General features: G+C 40.6%; 1 pseudogene; it reads right to left on the bottom strand.

Annotated features, from left to right (window-relative positions):
• Positions 1 to 2,562: 2,562 nt before the first annotated feature.
• Positions 2,563 to 3,820, bottom strand: LOC122654248 (annotated as a pseudogene).
• Positions 3,821 to 6,920: the final 3,100 nt, after the last annotated feature.

Below are 6,920 nucleotides of genomic sequence, written 5' to 3'. Positions count from 1 at the left end.
GAGAGAGAGAGAGTAGGAGTGGCGGCGAAGGGATGGAGATATACTTGCAGATTGATTGAATGGTTGGGATGCCTTCCATTTCATCCATCGGCCTAAAAGATGCTAGTGGGTATAGAGTATTTTAGTCATTTTCATTGCACTCAATTAACCTCGTTAGTTTTGGGGGCAAAATTGATATTTTGGTGCTTAGTGGGTGGCATTAATTTAGCGGACTATCAGAGGGGGTGTCGCTGATAATTTCCCAAACACTTATGATTTTGTTTTTGGTTTCCAATCCCATATGGCGTGTGCATGTTTTACTCTCACATGTACTTTTTTTTGCTCTTCCGGTCGACCAGCTTGGATTGTTGGTCGACGGGCATGTACCAGTCGATGTTTCCTGAGAGCAAATTTTGTCGGGTGGTGTGAATGTTTATGCTCATTGAATTTTATTGGTCGACAGGCTTTCCTGTACAGCCAATTGGCTACAACCAAGATGTACAGTTTAATGATGGGAGTCACCTCCCTTGGGGTGTTTTGGATAGGTATGTCCAAGGGACACCTTCCCTCTAAGTAGAGGGCAAATTTGGTTATTGGGGATATCTTATGAACACCTCCATTTCTCTCTTATGCTCTTACTTTTTCTCTATTCTCTCTATTTTTTTTCAAAGAGTTTTACAAGTGTTTTTTAGCACAACCCTGGGAGTTCTAACTAGGCCAGTTATTGCATGCAGCAAAATTGGAATGGTCTTATTGGAGTTGTTCATCTTGGGTATTGCTTCACTAGAACCCTTTGCATCATAGAGGGTGAATACAATCTTAAGAATAGTGGTAAATTGTACGATTCAGCCCCACCATCACTTTGGAATCTTTAATTTGGGTGTAAGTTTGGCCCTGTCGGTTCGAGCCAGCCCTGAGCCTAGAAAGGACCTGGGCTGGATTTTTCAACCTTGAGGGCGGGTTAGGGTTGAAATTTTCAGACCTTGGGTCAGGGTCGGGTTGGGCTAGGGTTGAGGCCTCGGGCTAAGCCCAGTCCACCCGACCCTGTGTCAGATTATGCTTTACTATTGTTTCCATTTTTTAATTTTTTTAGTATATAATTATCTATTAGTTTACCAAAATAGAAAAAAAAAAGGATAATTTATCTATTGAATGAAAATATTTACAATTTTAAAATTGGGCTAAATGTTTTAACCCAAAGAAAAGTCTAACAATCAATTGAGTATGAAACAAACCAATACCCAATCACATGTGTCTCATTTTTTGAATTTGAATGCATAGGATGACTTAAATGGCAAAAAAGCAGGATAAGTCAAGGCCAACCAGGTCCCAACAAATTTCAGGGTCAATCAGGGCCAACCCAGCCCAGTTGGGCTGGGCTGGGCTGGCTGGGTTGAGCCCGATAGGGTTGGGCCTTGGCTGAGTTACCTCAGCCCGACCTAGGGCCGGATTGGACTTGGGTTGAGCTAAAAGGACTCAGCGTGCCCTGTTTCACCCCTAAGTGACATACTGGAGATCAAGTTTGATTGTTCGTTGAGAGGATCCTTCACTTCCCGTATATAAGTGAACTTTTCAACTACTTTGTTTGGTATATTATAATATACTAGTTTATCAAACCATCCATTTTTCTGTTATAAGTAGGGGTGCAAGTTTGGCCCTGTTGGCCCTGGCCATCCCTGAGCCCGAATAGGGTCTGGGTTGAGATATTTGGCCCTGAGGGCGGGTCAGGGCTGGAAATTTCTGGCCCTGAGTTAGGGTCGGATCGGGTTAGGGTTGAGGCCTTAGGCTAAGCCTGGCCCGACTCGGCCCGACCCTGTTTAAGTTATACTATAAAATATATATTGATATAATATATATAGGGAGAAAGTTCTCTATCCGGGTGTGTGACCTACGCCAGCACTCCCATGAGTCTATCTCTTTCCTTCCCATATGAAATGACACCTCTACCCCCTTGTTTTGAGGAGGAGAGAGATAGAGACATGGGAGTGCTTGTGTAGGCCACACTCCCGGACAAAAAACTACTTCCCATATATATATTACAGACTTTAAACGTCACCCTCATTTTGTTATATTATTATTATATATAAAGATAATAAGTGATATAATACATTTTATTATAGTGTTGTTTTACGTAAAATTGATAATTTTCTCCCTGACCCATTTCAGCCCATGCATTTCCTTCCCCCTCCCCATGATTAGGGCCAATCAGGGTCAGCCCGGCCCGACCCTAAGGGCGAGTCAGGATTGGATTTTTAAGGCCCTAAGTCAGGATCGAGTCGGGCCTAGGCCCAACTAAGGGGACTTAGGGTTGGGCTAGGGTTCTATAAAGCCTGGCCCAACCCGACCCTGTTGCAGCCCTAGTTATAAGTTTACTACATTATTGTCTTCATCTAATTAATTAGACTGATCATAAGAATCCAATGACAAAAGACACTTTGACAATAACTATAAAGTGTTTAAGGCCCCAAATGATAAAAGAAAAAAATTATTGTTAAAAAAAAAAAAACAAAGCCATTTAAACATTTAGAATTCCATAAAACTAAATGTTATACGAGCCCAGAGCTTCACTCCCATTGTATTTGATCTCTTTAATTTGCCACAATGTGCAGCGCCACAGTCTCAACAGTGAGTCCCGGCCCGAAACCAAAGAGAACACCCCACTCGAGCCCCTCACCGGTGGTCTTCAGCCCCTCCTCTACCGACTTCTTCCTCATCTCATCCAAGATGAACATCACACATGCACTTGACATGTTACCATACTCGCTAAGGATGTATCGTGTGGCCTGTAACTTCTCAGGTTTAAGGGCTAATTTGGCCTACACCTGGTCCAAAATGGCCCGTCCACCCGGATGGGCGATCCAGAAAATTGAGTTCCAATCAGAGATGCCGAGAGGCTCAAATGCCTCGACGAGGCTCTTCTCAATGTTCTTGGAGATAAGGCCAGGAACGCCCTTGAGGAGGTGGAAAGTTGACCCAACCTCTCTTAGGTGTCCTTCAATTGCTCCATCACTATCAGGGAGGATGGTTTGAGCTGCCGAGACCATCTCGAACAAAGGCTTCTCAACTTTGGGCACTGGGTCAGCCCCAACTATCACTGCAGCTGCTCCATCTCCGAAAAGAACTTGACCCACTAAACTGTCAAGGTGAGTGTCATTTGGACCACGAAAATCCACAGCAGTGATCTCAGAACAGACTACAAGGACATGTGCACATTTATTGTTCTATGCAAGGTCTTTAGCCATACGAAGAGCCGTACCACCTGCGTAGCAACCCTGTTGGTACATCATGAGTTGCTTGACATGTGGTCGAAGACCAAGGAGTTTGGTGGGTTGGTAGTCTGCTCCGGGCATGTCGACACCACTGGTAGTGTAGAAAACGAGGTGGGTAATCTTAGACTTGGGTTGTCCCCACTCCTTGATGGTTGGTCGCTGCTTCTTTTCCCAGCTTTGCTACCTCAACAACCACCATATCCCGCCTAGCATCCAAAGAAGGCGCCATGTAAGCATAGAGATTTGGTTTCTCCTTAAGGATCTCCTCAGTCAAGTGCATGCAGCGTTTCTTGATCATCGATTTCTCGCTTGTAATTAATGTATAAAACTCATCATGATTAAGGAAATGAATGTAGCAAAGAATGAGATGGACTTACACATGCGCTTGAACTTTTCTTTGAGCTCAGTCTTGTGCTCACTGTTGGTGATGCGAAAGTAGTAGTCAGGGTAGGTGCTTTGCTCGACACAGTTGGTTGGAGTCGCCGTGCTGATAGCCATGACGGTGGCTGGGCCTTCAGCCCTTTGAGCCTTGCGGATGGCATCAACATTCACCATTTTAAGTGTTTGGAATTAATCAGGAATGTGTGGGGAGTGTGGTTAGGTTGGGTGTTTGAGTTAAAATAAAACCGTAAGCGTACGGGTCAATCGTAGCTATGGGTCGAACACGAGGAGATATATGCCACTCTATTTAACTAACTTACAAGTAATGCAAAGTGAACCAAACTAAAGTGTTAAATTAAACTAATTAAACTAACAAAAATCAATACATCCTAACTCATAAGCATCTAACAAAATTAAGGGATTAAATCGACGTCCTAACACATGAGCATCTAACCTATCAAACTAAAGCGAATTGAAAGGAATAAAAATACAGCCACACATACTAACCACATAAAAAGAAATAAGGGAATAAAAATGCATCCATAAACCACAACCATATAAAATTAAAATAAAAGAAATAGAGGGGGGGGGGAAGAAGAAGATAGAGAGAGATAGAGGAGATGGAGAATGAGATTGAGAGTTTAGATAGTAAAACCTGGATGTGCTTGTATGAATGTAATTGAAAAGCTTGAATACTTGCATAAACTTACCATGGCCTCCTCTTCTAAATCTTCAAGTCTTGTCATCAACTTAAGAACTTAGACTAGAAGGCTTAAAACCTAAACTAGAATTAAGAAATTACAACCCAATTGAAGACTTAAATTGAAATTAAAGCATAAACTAAACCTATTATAACCATTAAATGAAAATCAAAAAAGCAAACTAGAACTTAGAAAAGCCAAAAATCACAAATTAGAAGGAGAAGAAGAGAAGAAATTTCACTAAGTGAATGAGCAATTTTTACAAGAGAGGTAGGGGGTATTTATAGGTGGAAGAGAGGAGAAGAGAGAAGATGGAAGTGTAGGAGAAATATTTCCTAAGAAAAGAGAATAATCTATTCTCTTTTCTCTTTTCCAATGCCTTGAATCCTAAGAAAAAAAAAAAAAAAATAGAAAGAAAAAGAAGAGAAGATTTGTTTATATAGACTTCATTTGTTTTGTAGATATCTTCTCCAAGCAATAAAATCAAAGTATCTTTGATTTTTCAACCTTCCATAGATGAGAAAATATAAATCTATCCCAAGTAGAATTTCAGAAGTGCCCTTAAGAAGTTGGAGGAGAGAGAGAGTAAGGGTGATGACTAGGATTCATTCAAGAATAAATAAAATACCCATTCTGTCCTTCAGAAAACGTGGAGCATGGGGTGATTATATAGGCCTCACCATTGTGTTCCTTGCAAAAAATCACCCAAAATAGACCCAAATTTCGTCCAATTTGGAGTTCGGGAGCCCAAGATATCTCAAGTTGAAGTTGGACTATCCAGAGCCCTCCAAATGGAATCTTTCGGGTATAGGAAATATAACTTCTAGTTATTATGTTAAGGCCCCTAGAATCCGAACTTTTGCTTCACTTTGTCTCTGGTCAACTATCAATAATTACAAATAAACCCCTATAGACCATTTTCGCGCTTCGTTATGGAAACAGCCGTAACTTCTTCGTTTCAACTCGGAATCAAGTGCCGTTTGAACCGTTGCGAAGCTGACTCGATGGGCTACGCATCCAAGTCATTAACACCTCTAAACATCTTAAAAACGTTTCCTTAGCATCATCTCCTCCATTTTTACAAGAATTCACCTAAAACTTGAAAAGCACAAGAAAACACCGAGTAACTCTGTCCAATGTGGTAAAATGTATGCTTTATACCCTAAGATTTCACACATAAATGTGCTCATCAGATTCCCTCACACTTGAACTTTATTTGTCCTAAAGTAAAGCAAAAGATAAACTAACTTAGAATGCAAAAATAATCCTAACTCACTTTCGTAGGAATCACGTTTGCACTTAGCATGTGCAACAAGCCTTTCTACCCCTAGGTTACCCCTAGTGGACGAGTTGTGTCTCGTGGGTGTTTGCAGTGAATATACACCCAAAATTCAATAAATCAAAAAGAATGATGTAAATTTTTCTCATGGCATAAGTAAGATAGAGCACACAATCTCAAAGAAATACTCAACTAAAGATTAAGGAGCCAAAGGTTCCCCCACACTTGAATTTTATCACCCCACATCAATTCAAGTAACAAGCATGCATCAAGGTCAAGGGATCTCCTCATATTTTCTGAACACTACTCACCTTCAAGTAAACCACTCATAGCACTGATGGAACCAAAGACTTAGGCATTGAGTATTTTTTACCATACTTTCTTTTCCAGGCATTAAGGCAAAAGCTTCTTTTTTTTTTTTTTTTTCTTTTCTTTTCTTTCTCAACAACAATTTCTTTTTCTACTCTACTACTGTTCTCTGAATGACATGGTGGAGCATACATCAGACACCTAAATACTTGGTAGTTTTGCTTTTTGCCTGTATTCATAAGACACTGAGACATTGATGCAAGAGTTTTTTTTTTTTTTTTTTTTGAGTTTCCTTCCAAGGAATTTCGATCAAGTCACCCTGCTTCATGAGGCATTGTGCCCTATCTAGTCCCAAGAAATTCCACTTTTCTTTCTGTTTCTCTCTTTCTTTTTTCTTTTTTTTCTTTTTTTTTCATTCACTTTCACTTTCATGCCTTGCCACAAACAAATTGGTCTCAATTACTAGCCAAAAGATCAAAGGGGTCCATAAACACATAGAGGAATCTAACCATCACATGAAGTACCACTCATATTTTCAAACTCAATCCCCATCACAAGATACAAATCAACTACCATCCTTGAAAAGAGATTTTTTTATTATTTCGCATGCTAGGGCACCTAATTCCCTCTCACTCTCACTTTACAAATCGAAGAGACTTATGCACATAGCCAAAAACTATCGCCACAATCAAAATTCACAAAATTCACAATTAAAGTCCAACACACCCCCCACACTTAATTCATGCAGTGTCCTCAATGCATGCAGAAAAGAAAGAATAAGGACAAGGGAGGGGATACATACCAGGATATCAAGGGTCAAGGTAAAGAGGTTCATGGAGATCCATGACCTCTTCTTCAATTGGAGTAAGCATCTCTATGTACAGCTTCAATCTTTGGCCATTGACCTTGAAAGTAGCTCCTGTACTTGGATTGATGACTTCAACAGCTCCATGAGGATAAGCTTTTTGAACAATATAGGGGCCATCCCATCTAGAACGCAGC

Source organism: Telopea speciosissima, chromosome 3 (genome assembly GCF_018873765.1).
Source record: "Telopea speciosissima isolate NSW1024214 ecotype Mountain lineage chromosome 3, Tspe_v1, whole genome shotgun sequence".
In the NCBI taxonomy this organism is placed as follows: domain Eukaryota; kingdom Viridiplantae; phylum Streptophyta; class Magnoliopsida; order Proteales; family Proteaceae; genus Telopea; species Telopea speciosissima.
The sequence above is the reverse complement of the archived record's forward strand: the minus strand, read 5'-3'. Positions and strand labels throughout refer to the sequence as shown.